Genomic DNA, 16,116 nt, shown 5'->3' with positions numbered 1-16,116 from the left:
TGCACACCAGAGGCTGTGTTAGGATGAAAGGGATGACATAGTCCAGGATGGGTCTCTCAGCCCTGCTCTGTTCCTTAGGTAAAGGAATTTAAGGAATAGTTGGCTGTTGTCTGGCAGTGCTGTGTGATGTCTCTGCTGCTGAAAAGATGTAGCTTTGAAACACGGATTTGCCTTTTTTTCTCTCATTTGCTGCCGTTTTTTGTCACTAAGCCCCCAGTTCTGCAAAAACTCTTGTGTATTTAACGCTGTGCACCTGGATGATAATGCTGCCCAAGGCCCCCAGTTTGCTCCTTGGAAGTCCAGACACTTCTAACTGGGAGCTCACCCAAGTGCTCGGGATCTGAGCAGTTTCATTAATCAGAGGAGCTGCAACCTTCAGAGAAACTACAGTTTAACTCAGGTTTCTTTTAAACCAAACCCTCTTCCTACAGGGATGTGAAAACACTGTGGTTCCAATTAGTAGCTGACCATTTCCCTACAGAACATTTCAGATTATTTAGATGGTGGGACTTCTGCTTGCCGTATTTGCTTTAAAAATTCCACTGCAATATAATTAAATGGTTGGGAAATCATAGAAGTGGAAGGTGGCATTAATTTTACATGCTGGCCAATGCTTCCATCTATTAGATTGCAAGAAAACACGAAATAAAAAGATTATGGGGTCTTAAACTCTTATTCCAAGAAGCCCTGAGTTAAATTCAGGATTATTTTTGTGTGGAGTGTAAAGTAATTGAAGCTCGTGCTGTATATTTTCAAAACTAAGCAGATGTGATGTGGCTTTGGAGGAAGCTTAATCTACGGATAACAGAGAACCTATTTGTAAGTTGTAAGGGCAATTATGTCAGGATATCAGATTTCTAAACAGGAGATTTATAACCTGTAGCTCAGGCAGTTAGAAGTTTCCTTGTATAATAGGCTGATTTTTTAAATAGTCGGGTTAATGACCTGACTCCCCAGAAAAGCACAAACTTTGTATTTTTCAAAAACATGCCAGCGAGAGCTGGGGATGTCGAGCATATGTTCAGTACCTCACGGGCTTAATTTGTTTTAAAACAAAAGCATTAGAGGAATGTAGGCAGTGCTTTTGAGTTATGGTTCCTTTGCACTAAGGGATACTCCTAAACCCCAGCGAATTATATAGATTTATGGGAAGAAAGGGATATTGTAGATGCAGGGTAGAGACAGCAAGAGGGGTGGGAACACTGAGAGCTCTGTCCCTGAGCTCTCAGCTCCCCATCCTTGCAGGTTACAGGGCTTGTTTGGGTGAAGCTCTGCCCAGCAAGGTTGAATGTGGATGATGCCCAGGTTCAAAGACCTCCAGAAGTCCTTCCAAGCCAACTCTTCCCATTGTGGGTTGGTTACTTTATTTACTGAGGCCATGAAAGCTTTGTGGAGAGATGATGGCTTCCTTTCCTATAGAAACCATCACTTTTTTTGCTCAATGTTATTAAAAAATATGACTTTTAAGGACTTTGAATGACTTTTATGTCCTTGTCCTTCTCTGGCATACTCTGCATTTTTCTACATCTCTCCTTCTTCCAAACCCTGGGCACCAAACGTTGATAGATCTTAAAACCTAGGCTCCTTTCTGGGTTTTCAGTACAATTCCCACAGTCCTAAAAGTAAATTAACATCTTACTCTGATGGTTATTGGACAAAGTAGATGGAATTGTCAAAGCAAACAGCCACTCTTCGTTGAATGCCTTGGTAACTCAATAATGCTGGGGTGCAGTTACCAGGGACAACCAGTTCAATTGGAGTAACTTCAGCACACAGCAATTTTTGCCTCCAAACCAGTAATAAAAGAAAGCAGTACAAGTCAGCAAACATCTGGCCATGGGGAAAGCCTTTGATTAATGAGGAGGATGGCATTATGCCTCTGTCTGAGCCGCAGCCAGACCTATTATTGGGTGGGTTTTTTTCAAGGACAAAACCAGAATGAGCCAAATGAGATTGGAGGCCTTTAGCTCGTGGTGCACGTCCCTCAGTTAGGTTGTTCAGGCCTGGATTTGGGCAGCCAAATTGATTTGTCCTCTGATAATGCCTGACATGGCTGAGCAGAGCAATGGGGAGAAGATGTTGCTCAGTATCTTCGTTTTGGTTGTGGTTTTGGTTTAACATCACCCCCTTGTTGTCTGTTTGCATGGACATCTGCTCAAGTTCTGGAGGGTTGATTTAATAACAGCTTTAATATCCTGATTGCTGCTGAGAGCCTCAGTAGTGTAAGCAGCCCCCATCTGCCTTCATGCCCTGATGTCCACCAGCACCCATGGTGAGGTGTATCCCTTCCTGCTGTAAGAAGGATCCCAGATTTCTCGTGGTGAGCTCCACACCAACCCTGCTGCAGAGTCCACCCACACTCAGGGTGAATTTGGGGGCTTTTCAAGGCCTTATGACACACAGGCTGTTGGAGGAGTGCTGTCCTGGGGTGTTGCTGTGGGACATCTTGGTCATCTCTGCTAAAAAATGCTGAACCATCCACATTCTCCATTGAGTAGATCCTCTCCCATGGTTCCACACAGAATTGGGAGAGAGTGCTGGAGGAGAAAAAGCTCTACAGTGAGGGAGCAGCAGTTTATCTTTTGCTGATGTTTATTTGCCTTTGCTTTTGTTTTTACTTGTTAGCTTCTTGGCCCAGTTGTCTTCCTCATTCTTTTTAATCTTGAGTTTTCTCCTGACATTTCCTTGGTGCATCCACACAGTGCCGCAGTGGCTCCGGGGCTGTGCTTTGCCTCTCTTGTGTTCTGTGTTTTTCTGCTGTATTTATACATCTGGTTGAGTGTTGCACAGATTCTTCTTGGGAAGGCTGAGATGCTTCTGTTCTGGATTTAAACAAATGCAAAACATGCTGATTGTTTTTCTGTGATTATTCAGTCAAGTATCTGAAAACACTTTGAGGATCTCCCTTTGCTCACGCTGGTAAATTTCCTTTGGTTGGGACTGAGTGTTTTCCCTTTATCTGAAAAAATCATCTGCCGTGGGAGCCTCTCCTAATAAGACACCAGGTGCTAGTTTTGTGTGTAGACTTAGTACAAGAAATGGTGGGGAGAAGATAGAAATGTCATTAAATTAGACTGTCCACAACTTTTTTTTTTTGTGGAGAAGAAAATCTTCAAACCCTTGATTACAGTTTAAGGTACATCCTGATTTTCAGGGATTCAGAACTTTTCTGTTTGAAATTGCCATCTGCTGAGATCTGGGAGGCAAGTGGTCAGCACAGATGTGGGATTTGTCTTACAGAAGATTTTGTAAATCACTTGAAGCAGCTTTTGAATTTCATCATATAAAAATATCTAAGTAATCACTTTCAGCTGTATGCCTGACTTTATATTTCTGGGGTGGGAATGTATATGAACTCCTTGGCTCACGGAGCTGTAGATTTGAAAAATATGGTCTTTTCATGACATCAGGCTATTGAGTAAGAAGCAAGGCTTCAGCAGCACCAACTGATTCTTTGTTTGCTTTGAAACTTCGCTGGTTCTGAAATGTAAGAATGGGAGATGTATGAAGGCAGCAGAGGGAAGCCTGTGTGCTGTTTTTCATTGTGGCATCTTAATCCAGATGTTGAAATGAAAACGTTCGTTTAAAAATGCACGGTTGACAATTTCATTCGTTACTCTCAGGTTGCAGGACCGAGCAAAGGAACTTTACTTTGTAAAGTAATCAGTGCATAGCTCTTCTCCAAAAATGCATTCTTTAGAGGCTGAACACGTAACAGCTTTACAAAAGAAAGTGCAGAACAATGGAGTGTTTTTCCCTGCGATTTTGGAGACATTCAACAGTGAACTCCAATTATTCACTATTTCCACATTGTGCAGATGACATCGAAGCCAAAACATTTTGACTTCTTCTTGTTTTTGTTGATGCCTTTTATCCAAATTATTTCTCTGTGTGTTTTACACAGCTTTACAGTCACCCTCCATGCAATTAGCAGTCTTCTCTCATGCCAAGACCCTAATCCTCCTGTGAAATCCCCATCCGTGTCAGGAGGCTGCAAGTCTGGGGACTGTGTCCTGCTCCTGGTCCTGCAAGAGTTGCAAAAACACCACTGACGTCCCTGGAGGTTGGATTTCCCCCCATATCCAAACTGTTGCCTGCCCGAGCACTTTCCCTGGGGGAGAATTAGTATTTTAAAAGTCTTGCTGACGTGTAGTCTGCTGTGGTGTTTATTACATCCTTCAGTGGGTAATTGCCCACGTTTTAGGACCTGCTCTGAAAATCTTGGGCATCTTTCCATTATCAAATCCTCCTGGCTCCAGGGTGGGGACAAGCAGTTTGCTGATCACATGACTGGTTCTTGAACAGGGCTCTATACACATCCCATCCCAAAATATGACATCAGGTTTGCCTGGCCTTTGGATGGTGGCTTCTGCAAGTGGTTCAATAACATTTTAGTTTGAAATGCAGTAGCTGTCTCCTTGTTCAGTACTCAATCTGTTGCCCACAAGTATTGCTTAGTTGTAGAAAGTTGAGGTGAAATTCTTGGTGAGTTCATTCCTGGCAGGTTCAGGTTTTGGAAGAGTCCAGGGTGGTTTGGAGTTTTTTGATCCTTTCTCATGGACAAACTTTTAGTGTTTCAAAGCAGAACTTGGTGGGGTGTGCGTGTGGGACTGGGGTAAGGTTTCACTTCTGAATTGTATTTGGGTTGAGCTCTCTGTTTTGCATTCCTGTTTTTTTTAGCCATGCTTCCAGCATGGAAGTTGGGGCATGGTTTTAATCTAAGCCAAATCAGAAAATATTGCTATTGCAGTTTTTAGTGACCACACCATGGGGATTCTTGTCCCAACCCTCCTACCCTGCAATCCAGATTCAACATAGTGATTGCCTCCTCCTTATTGCTAGAGTTTGATGTGAAACGTTGGGATTTAGGGAAATTAAGAGGGCATGGGAGGCTGTTGTACAGCAGGCTGAACACTGAATTCAGCAAAACAAATTTGAGCAGTGCTTGCCTGAGAATTTGTTTGATGAGAACCTTATTGGTGTGTGTGGATTGCTTCCTCCTCCTTCCCCTCCCCATTGTTTTTATCAGGGAAACAAGTTCCAAGCAAAATATTCCAGAGTGATATTTAATTACTCTTTAAAATGCAACTATTTGTCTTATCAGCCATGTGGATTTCTATTTGCTGCTTTGATTTGATAGTTAGTAGTTTGTAATTTTTGAAAAGCTTACACGCTCCAGGAATCTGTGATTTTTATGCTTTTGAAAGTGGAGATGTTGAATTAACTGCAGCTTTGAACTATTCACGGATAATTTCAGGCCCCCCGCTTTCAGCAGCTACAAGCTGACTCCTGAGCTTTCAGGCTGGGTTGAATACTGAATAATCACAACTTTATAGCTGCATGTGCTCTCTAAACTGGTTCCATGGCACATCACAATGTAATGCACGATAGGTTTGAAATGTTTTTGTAGACAGATCACTTTGTGCCATCTCCAGATAATAACGGTGGGGAAAGGAGGGAGTGCTGCCAGCCTGGGGAGGGTGCTTGGATCCATTACAGCTTGGGCTTTGGGCACGTTAATTCCTCTCTGTTCTTGAGTTGGGAGCCCAGATGGGGGTCTGGGGGGTGTTCTGGGGAGGGGGTTTTCTCCAGCACTGCCTTGATGTCTCTCTGCAGAGCAGCTTCCTCTGTGCTGGCTGGAGCTGCTGCGTGTCAGCTGATGCTCCGTAGGCAAAAAGCCACAATCAGAGTTAAATCTGTAGGTTGTAAATTAAAGACAGGGTCAGTGGAGAAGCTGGGAGTAGGATGAGTTGACAAGTAAGCAGATAGACCTGTTAAATTCTCTCATGGGAAAGTGAATTATTTGAGTATTTCAGATTACAACATGTGTGCCTTGTCTCATACATAGCTGATCACGTTTTCATCATCTCAGTTTTCCAGGGAAAATGCAGTCTCTTATTGATTTGGCATAGAGTACACACAACTAATTGAAGGGTGGAACTAGAAAGATGCAGGGATGTTTTCTGCATATTCTCACGTCTGTCTGTCAGCACTGAGAACAATTGCAACCAACAATTAATATGTAAAGAATTTGCAGTCTTTATTTAGTGTGAGTGAGTGCTCAGTTGCATCAGGGCAGTAGCTGAGCATCTGCAATCTGATCAAACCATTGCTGGGACTCAGCAAGCCCCTCTGGCCTAAAAACAAAGGGATGGGAGCCCTCAATGAGGCACAGGGGGGTGCAGGGTCCCTGCCTGAGTGGGGGGAGCCCAAACACCACAGAGAATCTGGTTCCTAAGGATGCATTCCTAGTGATTGATGCTGCTCCAGCTGTGGCAGCAGGAATGGTGCATGGGAAGGGAGCAAACCCTCACCACAGCTTGTGATGAGGAAGTCAGCAGGGATACCCTGGGACAATTCTTGGATGCATCTCCAGGTAGACAAGGTGCTGTAGCAGCAGGGTGGTGGGAGACATTCATTGCTGGGTGGTTTTTGCAGCATTGGAACCTGTCCTGCCCAGCCAGGGAGGGAAGCTCCAGGATGCTCCTGCAGCATTTTGTCTGTCTTTGCAACTGTGGCTGAATCCAGTCTGACTTTAAAACATTTTAATGGAGAAAAGGTGCAAAAGTCCCTATTTAAAATTGATTTGGCAAGAGTAACCAGATTTTAGTTACATGTTTGAGGTCTAAAAAATAGCTGGTGGCATCCTCAGCTGTGGGCTGAGACCCCAGGGAATGGGTGGCAGCTGGCACAAAGGGGCCAGATCCCACCAGGAGGGATCTCAGCAAGGCTGGGCTTTGACAGCTGAGAAGGAAACATTCTTTTACATTTCAGGGCAAGGATTTAAAAATCTGGGTGAGAATTAAGTAATGTTTGCAGAAGGGAGAATAAGGCAACTGAAACAAATTGCAACTACATGAGCGAGCCAGAGAGAGAAATTCTAGTTCTCCCTTGTTCCCGAGAGATTCCCACTGGAGAGATGAGGTCATAGCTATGACTTCATTAGTGTTAGCTCAGGATGCTGACAAATGAGCCCCTTTGATTTGTGTCAAGCTGACTGGGACACTGCTCTGGCTCTCTCCCCGTGCCCTGGCAGTCACTGCCCTTGCCATGACAGTGGCAGAAGCAGGCACTGCTTCCCCAGCCAGGCTGATCCAGCTCAGCATTTGCTTTTGAGCTGCCCCTGCTTCATTCTTGCTTCCAGCTCTGGGCTGGCTTTGATAAACCCTGCTGGGCAGAAGGCAGCCGCCCAGGGATGGGCGAGCAGCAGCCAAAACATCTCCATCAACACCCGAGCCTGTGCCTGGCATGGGGAGCATTAATTGTACCCAGTAGTTCCAGCCTGGCTTCCAGAGCAAACAGAGGGGTGCAGGATCTCACCCTCATGACTCTCAGCATTGTTGTAGGAGTCCCTTTTGGAAAAAGTGTGAAATTTATTGTAATGCGCACTGAGGATCTTATGGCGGATCTGAGCTGCTAAATCCTCTAAACCTGAGCCTGCAATTTCATTGACAGGGCCTCTCACTTCACTCAGCTCCAAGCTTATGGTTTCACTGCTCCAATATTTTTCCATACATGGAAGCATTCCTGCCCCAGCCTGGGCTAATCCTGACATGCCACTGCATCTGGATGTTAGCTCATTTCTCGCAGCTGACACTGTGCAAAGGCAGATGTCTGACCTTACTTTTGTTTAAATAGATGTAATTCAGCCAGCAAAATTCTCACTCCATAGGTGAGCATGGCGGGGAAAAAATAAAGGCAAAAAGGTGTTTTTCCATTTTATGAAGCTCCCAGGGCTGTTGGGTGGATGAATTGGTCACCAGGAATGCCATACTCTGGAAATGGATAGTTTAATTTGCAGAGGGGTGACAAAACACGGATTTGTTGTCTCTAAAGCCATCTCCTTGCTGTGGCTCTGAGAGTGGAGAGGGGCCCCCACCCATCCCATCAGAGGATGCTCCTGGTCACTCTGCTCTGCTCTGCTGGCTCTCCAAAGCCTCTGGACTGTTTGATGTGTATTTAGCAGCTTGGTGAGCTGGGACTGCTGCACTCCTGCAGTGAGCCCAACGCCTCGGCTGTACCACAGAAAGAGATGCTTGTGCTGCTGAGCTGCTGTCTGAGCTGGGGGCCTGTTCATAATCCCTTCCTCACCAGGGCAGGCTGTAGGGTTTAATTAAATGTCTGAGAGGTGCTCTGCTGAAAGGCCCTGCATGAGGGCAGTGCCTTTGAATAAAAGCTAGAGACCTTCCCCAGCCGCCGGGAAAGAGTTGGAGCTGAAGCAGTGAGACCCAAGCTGTTGAATCTGAACAGATGTTGGTTCTTCCCCACTTGGGTAGTTCAAAAGGATTATTCTGCCTCTCCCAAAATAAAGGAGAAACACAGGGATTATAGTGGTGTTGCCAGGGATCTCAGCTTCATCCCCTTGTGCTCTCTGCTGGTTGAAAGGTTGCACACTGGGCTGGGGATGTGTGTGGAGTGTTTTGGTTGTGGGCTGTGCCCTTGTGTTTGCAGTTCAGCATCCACTTGCCTGTTCAGCATCCACTTCCCCCTCGCTGGGGGTCCCAGTTTGCCACTCTTTGCTTGGCTGCTGCTGTTGTGTGCAGGAGTAAGACAAGCTGAACTAAGCTAGGATATAACAGGTTTCAAATTAACCAAGCTGTGTGATGGTGTGGGAAGGAGATGACAATTTCCAGATCTGCTGTCAGATCTGTGAAGCAGATGAAACTTCCTTTGTATGACTGTTTCAGGCCCTGAGAACCAAGTGAGTCCAAGAGCTGTTGGGGTCTGTGGTGTCCCCAGCCCTACTGGGAGACTGCTGTCCCTCTGTCTGCCCTTCCAATTGCAGCTCAGGGTCTGAGCAACAGCACCACCTCAGTCCTTGTGCACAGTCTTGGGTCTGGTGGGATTTTCAGCATCAGAGGGGTCACCAGAACATTAGAAATATTCTTCCCCTTCATGTTTGTCTGATTACTGTTCTGTCACTCTCAGAGCAAATCAAAGAGCACCAGGCTACAAATCCTGCCTTGCAAGTACTGCCTGGGTGTTTGGCCTGCAGGATTGCTCCTCTTTTATCAGCTGATATCTGGTGTTTTAAGAGGGCAGGGAACTGTGCTTATTTGCTTCTGAGAGGCTGATGACTCTAGGAGCTGATTTTTTAGGATGCTCCCTTTTTGATTCAGGTTTATGGCCATAGAACAGAGGTCACTCTGCTGTTACATTACAGGCTCCCTCTAATGAGCTCTTCCCTGTAATCTCTGCTTGGAAATTTGCAAATTGCTGCGTGCTTAGGGAAATCCTGCTGGCTTCACCCCATGGGCAAGGAAGCAGAGGTGACAAGGGGCTGGATAAGTGACCAGAGTGGGGCTGGGCCTCTGCCACAGCCGTGATTTCCAGGTCCCAGCACTCCAGCCTGCCAGAAAAGCCCCATCTCACACAGCACATGGACATGACCCCGAGACTGAGCTCTGCTTCCCTCAGCCATTGCCCCCTGCTGCTGCTGTGCCGTGTGCTTCCAAAATCGCTTCGTTCCAGCCTTAGAAAAGACCCATTTTTGTGTCCTAAAGCCCTGGATTTCACAGATAGAGAAGGGGCAAGGTCTTAATGCCTGCAGCTTGATCTGCTAATCTGAAAGCATGGGAAGTTGTTCCTAGGGAGATTTGCTGCCCAGCTTTCTCAATGCAACTTTGCACAAATAGGGTTTGTTCCTACAATGAGCTGGAGCAGCTGGATGCCTCCCACCAAGATTGCTGATATTGAGGTCTTTGATTCTGGCGGAGACACACAGCAATAAATTAAATGAGTAGGGGAGTTTCAGAGAGTAGTACAGATGGTGGGAAACTGAGGGTAGGGACTGCTTAAGTGCTAACGTATGGCTCAGCTTCCACTCCTTTCTTTCTTAAAGGAATGGAAAATGCTATGGGCTGCTGATCCAGTGACTTGCCTCTTCCTTGTCTTCAGAGACCTGCAGACCACCTCTCTTACTGTGTTTTCAAGAAAGGAGTGTCCTGTGTGTGCTCCTGCCTGTGGCACAGCAATGCCCTCGGTGCCTGTCTTCATCCCAGCCTGATCCTGGTTTGCTGCATACTTGGGTTTCTGCTTTTCTCTCTGGGAAAAACAGCTGTTAAATAAGATTTCTTCTATCTTTTGCTTTTTTCCTCAATAGGTCTGGCCTGGTTTTGCTTTTGTTAAGCTGTGAGGATTCAAGTGAAACTATTTCATTCCTTTGTCCCCACTCTGTCTGCTCTAATTCACTGTGTCCAGACTGATGGTTTAATTATTGTGTGTGACAGGAGCATCCAGGGCATCGATTGGTGTTTATCTCTTAGGTGGTGCACAAAATAGATGTTTGTCACCCTGGTGGCTCCCAGGGTGAGTTTTTGCCTAGAGAGGCAGTTTTCAAACCAGTTAATTGCTGCCTTGTAAAGCAGAAGAGTAGGTGGCTGTCCCTGCCTTTCCCTGCAGGCATGTCCCTGCTGGCTGCATGGGACCAGTGGCTCCTCAGGTGGAAAGGTGGGAATGTGGTAGGCTGGGAGGAGCTTTCTAGGTCGGGAAGAGATGTTTTGGAGTGTGGGAGAAGCAGGTGGATGGAGGGAGGCATGAGGACCAGGCTGGAGCAAGGAGTGGTGCCTCACCTGAAAAGTCACTTTGCTTCAGACAGCCCAGATTTGAATTGCAGGGTTTACTCAATTTTAAAACTTAAACTCCCTCTAAGCTTTGCATGTTTTGTGTTGTTCTTTGGCTCTGGCTGACCGAGCAGTGGCCTTGTGTTGAGCCACATCCAGATCCTGGTTTGATGTTTGTCCCCACGAGGATTTGCTGCAGGCTTTGCTGCTGAAAAAGTGGAGTCATCTGCATAAACCCCAGTAAGTCTCTAGGTTAAGAGGCCACCAAATACCACCTCTGTCTGCTGCCATCCCTCTAATTATGAAAATAATAACCCCAGGCAGAGCTTATGGCCCTGCTGGTGGCTCAGGGTCTGTTGTGCTGGGCTCTGTTCAGAGAACTGCATTTGAAGGAGATGGTCCTTCCCCACAGTTGGTTATTTAGGGCTGTTTGCTACCTCTGCCCCACAGTGACAGGCCAGGCTTGATGTCTCCTGCCTTGTGGACACACAGGTTTGGGATCTGTAAGGGGAAGTGCAGACTTCCCTCACCTCTCTTCTGTCTTCATGGCTTTTCCAGCCTTGAAACTAGAAATGGAATTTACACCTGGCAGGTGGCTGGGGCATAATGAGTTCCCTAAAAGTGGTGGCTGCCATCTCTGGCTGAGTGCATCTTCATCTGTTTCCTCCCCTCCTGAGAGCCTGAGCAGGGATTATCCAGAGCAAATCCTGTTACCCAGCTGCCTCCTCAGTGAAGGAGTCACAGGATGGGAGCGCCCCACAGAACATAAATCTGTTAGCAGATGACATCACAGGTGAAGGCTTTTAGGGTTTCTTTGCCAGAAAGTGGCAGTGTTGATTGCCAGGCTTAGTAGTGAAGAATTTGAAGTTGTGATTCATCCCTCAATCCATGTCTTAAGTATGTAGTGGTAAAGCTTAGGAAAATCTGTGTATGTATAAAGTGTTTCCTCTTAGGGAGCTGAGAACCCCTTAGGTGGAGCAATTACTATTTTATTAATTGGGATTGAAATACCAAATTCTCAGAACATGCCAGCTCGTGTCTGATGTGGGGAGAACTCAATTGCTCAAGAGAAAGGGCTTTTCATCCTGTCTGGATGCAAATCTGTTGAAAAGAAAAATACCTGACATTTTTTGGTCATCTGCTTAAACATCTGTCTGAGCCCATGGAGGTGGTTCTTGGTGGGGAAAAGTCATTTGTGAGAGTCAGCTCCCAGAAAGGAAAAGGGTTCTTGCTTATTCTCAGACTTGTGGTATTTAGTTTGGTATTTTACTTTGTAATTACTCCACCAATTAGCACAACTACAGATTTTGCCTTCCCTCTGCTGCTCTGTGTGCATGTCTTGCACGGCATTTGCTGGCCCTGAGGATAAACCTGCCTTGTGCAAAAGCACAGGCTGGCCCTGGAGAGGCTTTGGTGAATTTAAGAGAGTCAGGATCCATGTGGATGTTGGCTCTGTCCCTCTGCAGTCAATGAGACCATGCCTGGCGCTGCTCCTGCTCAAGTCAGTGCTTTGCCTGTGCCACCTACAGTTGCTTAGTGAAAAAAAAAGCCCCTCAAAAATGAGGGGCAAACAAACTGTACCTGTGTTTTCCTTCAGCTGTTAAATACTTCCAGTCATCCTTGCAGTAGCTGAAGGTGCATCAGTGTTGGTGCTGTGGATTCATGGCCAGAGCAATGCTGAGAACATGAACCTGGAAAAAGAAATTAAACTTCTTCTGTAGCTCAGCAGATTGGACGTTATGTCTACAGAGGTAGAAAACTCCTGCCTGACATGAGCTTGGGCAAACACTTTCCATGCCATTTTATGAGGTTTTTTTTCCCTCCACCATTACTTACAGCATTTGCTTTGTTCAGAGCTTCAAGCTACATGAACCAGTGTGTAATTGCCCTGGAGGGTTCATCACACTGACACAGAGCTGCCAGACACCTTCTGATTTCAAAGTGCCATTCACTCACACATTTTCAGTGTTTCTTGTTTGTGCTGGTGAAAGCAGCTCCCGACAGGGAAATGGATATTGGTGTGAGCAGCTCCTGCTGCTGTGCTGAGCCTGTTCAGCTCCTCGGGTGAATGAACAGCCTCATTCCAGCTCCCCTGGGAAGAGCCACTGCAGGACACCACAGGGTTCTTCCCCAACTGCTTAGCTAAATGTCACTAAAGAAAATAAGTTGATAATCAAGTCCAGACCTTTTTGCAGGAGTTGCTGTGCTTTTTTCCACCCTGCTCTCCTTCCCCTCTCAGTGGACAGAGGGTCCCTGTTGTGTTGGAGAAGCCTTGTTGGCCAGGTGGGGTTCAAAGATCCTGCAGCACCATCCAAAGAAAAATGCAGAATTCCAGTGGTCAGGTTGCTATCTCTCCACTCTCCTGTAGCAGCCCATCTGAGCCCATTTTTGCTCAGTATGAGCTCTTCTTCATTCTGTTTATGCTCTACTTACCAAAAGATGTTGGAGTCAGAGGATTTTTCTGCAGAGGATTTAATTTCCTTGGAGAGAAGTGACAGTTTGTAAAACAGACATGGGATTAGTGTCACCTCAGCTCCTACATGATATTCCCACCCCCTTCTTCAGTATTATTTCTTTGAAAGCTGAAATTTCCATTGCTGTTGATGCCCTGCCAGGCACTCCAGCAGGGCATACTTTCCCTTGGATGCAGTTCAAGAAACCACAATTCCTTTTCTCTTATTGTTTCTCATCAAAGGAGAGGAGCACCTTCCCTTCACTGCTCTGCTCCCTGCAGCACTGGCCAAAGTAGCCATGGATGTTCATACTGGAAATGTGAAATGGAAATAATTTTGGTGGCATGGAAGCTGAAGCGTTCATGTGCTCAAAAAATAGACTTCAGCATTTAAAAATGTGTTCATTTAAAAACATGTTCATTTAAAAATGTCTACTGGCAGAGGTCTTGATCAAAGCCTGTGCATGTCATTGGAGTATCTTTAATTTTGGGGTTATATAATTTAAGTAGACTCTGTTGGGTGAACTGGTGTGTGTCTGCATCCTGTGTGTCCACCTGATTTACCTGATGTCTCCTTAGCCTAACCCTGACTTATAATGAAAGTACAGCAGCTGGGTAGCTGGGGGAAAACCGCTTTTCCTAGAGAGAATACAGAGGTTCTGTGGATTTTCAGAGAAAATGTATGAGCTTCACTGGCAGGAGAACCAGCTGAGCAAGTCAGCAGTGGATTTGAGATGTTGGCTTTGTGGCTTTTGTCTGTGAAAGCCTGAGCAGCATTTGATGTGTAGACATATTTTCAGACATTTTGTATGGAGAAGGTGTTGGCAGGTCTGTTGTTAACACCCTCCCCTTTAGGCCAAACTATTGAAAATTCAAGTTCAGCTTGAATCTCATTTCAATGGCTTGGAAGGCTGCAATCTGATGGGCTGAAAAAAATCTCATCCAACTCCAGCCCTTATTAGGAGCTTAATCTGAAGTGCAGCCAAAGCCCAATAAGGGAAAGGGCAAAAAAAAAAAAAAAAAAAAAAAAAAGGCAGTAAAATGGAACAAGAAATGTGCATCCAATTTACAGTGTTCTTCTGCAACCTTAATTCATCCCTCTGTATACATTACAATGCAGTTTCTAATTATGGGATCACATATGGGTTTTTTCCATGGCACCCCTGCCCTTGCTGCTCCTGGAGGGCAGCTGAGGCAGCCCAGTGAGGGATGGGGTTCCATGTGTGGGACCTCAGCCCTTCACAGGCTTGGAGGCAAGTGATGGAAAAAGAGAGAATAAAGTGCTGCTCAAGGAGATGGGAATTCCTGCTCTGCTGCTGCTGCAGGGCTTGGGGATGGTGCTGGGTAAATTGCTTTTCATGCACAAGGAGGGACTTGATTTCCCAGGTCCCCAGGGTGAGGGTTGAGTTGCAGAAGTGCCGAGTGCTCCTGCTGCCGATGATCTCATGGGAAGTTGTACGTCAAACATTTAAAATGCCTCTCCGTGCTATTTATTTTTAAAAAGGGAGCTGGAGGCTGATTCTGGAACTGGGTGCCCAGAGCTTCTCTGTAACTCTTTTCTTCATCTGTAAACCCGAGGTGTTGTGAACGTAGTTCTCCAGGATTTTATGAAAATAAATTCAGAATCCTTTGAGAAGAATCCCAGTCTGTAGTGGCAAGGCGCCTTCATTTTTGCCTTGGAGCAGCACATGAAAAGTGTGAAGTGAAGAGAGCTGAGTGCTGTGCATGCACAACCAGCTGAAACCCAGGACTGAGTAATTCCCCTCTAGTTGAGCATCTATTCTTGGTTCTAACTGCGTCAGGACTGTGTGCACACATGGTATGTGGCCATGCTGTAAAGACCCCTGCAAGTGGACTGGATTAAAGCTACAGAGACAGATTATTTCCAGCACATCTTCCCTTTTCAGGGCTTGGCAGCTGTACTGTTTTCTTAATGCAGCCCTTTGGGTGCAGCAAGGGATAAATTACAGCGCTGGATGAACCAGGAGGAAACAGGCATCACTGTCCAGCAAACAGTAACAAGGAGGAGGCTGAACAGCTCAGTCCTGAAGATGGTAATTCCTTTGCATTTCTGACCTGTAGCATAAAGTGGGAGGTTTTTGGATCATCCAGGAAGTGTGCAGTTTAGGCTGCTAATGCCAGATGTCTGCCTTTGGCTTATCTGAACCTGGGTTGTGTTTGATCTTCAGTCTGGACCAGTGCTGTGTGTTGGAGCCTCGCTTGCAGAATAACTCCTTGTGTCCATTGAAGGAGGAGGTGGAGGGAGTTATTTTCTTCTGTGGTTTCATGGAACTCTATACCGTTGTCTGTCTCCAAGGAAGATGTGACGCACGATGGCTTTGCAGCTATGCAGCTGATGGAGAGGCACATAACTGTGGATGATGCCTCAGGGATGCTCCAGCAAGGGGGTTGGAGAGCCAAGAGGCAGCCAGCACTCCTCCCCCTGCTTCAGCACCCTTTGGACTTTGTTCCAGCTTATTTCCTCCCTCCCCAAACGTGGATTAGGAGCTGCAAAGCTCTCTGCAGGAGGAGCAGCAAGAAGAGCCCCATGAGAGGTGCTGTTGGGAGGAAGGGCAGCGCTCAGCCGTGCTCCTCCAGGGCTCTGCAAGGGTTTGAGCAGAGCTCGCTTCCATCAGCAGATGTTGTCAGGCGTGCACAGGCAAAACCTTGCTCTAATTCAGTAATTATAAAAATTCCTGGCAGAAGCTGTGTGTGACTCAGCTGCAGAAAAATTACTTAAGGGAAAAAGAAAAGTTTACAGAATCAGGCTGACTTTAGCACACAAGAAAGAAAGCTGGGGCTTTCTGTAAATCCACTTGCTCGTCCAGCTTTAGCCCACCATGTCTCTTCCTGGAGAGAGATGAGACAGGAGAAGCAGAGCAGTGGAAGCCCAGGAGCTCGTCCTCTGCTGGCCACAGCTCCCTGAGGCTGATGGAAGAAGAGGAGTGGATGGATGGAGAGTTCCCTTCACTGCCCCTCAGAGCCAGTGCCAGCCCCAAGGATGGGAGGAGGCGGCTGCTGCCTGCTCAGCATTTGGCTTTGCCTTTTCCCTGTCTGCACACATTGGCACAGGAACCCGAGGAAACCTCACTGGCACAGGAA

At 46.3% G+C, this 16,116-nt stretch overlaps 1 protein-coding gene across 2 annotated transcripts in view; it reads left to right on the top strand.

The window, feature by feature from the left end:
• NXN (nucleoredoxin) overlaps positions 1-16,116 on the top strand; it is a 47,503-nt gene that overhangs the window by 1,913 nt on the left and 29,474 nt on the right. The window lies entirely within an intron of this gene.

Source organism: Serinus canaria, chromosome 19, assembly GCF_022539315.1.
Source record: "Serinus canaria isolate serCan28SL12 chromosome 19, serCan2020, whole genome shotgun sequence".
In the NCBI taxonomy this organism is placed as follows: Eukaryota; Metazoa; Chordata; class Aves; order Passeriformes; family Fringillidae; genus Serinus; species Serinus canaria.
The sequence above is the reverse complement of the archived record's forward strand: the minus strand, read 5'-3'. Positions and strand labels throughout refer to the sequence as shown.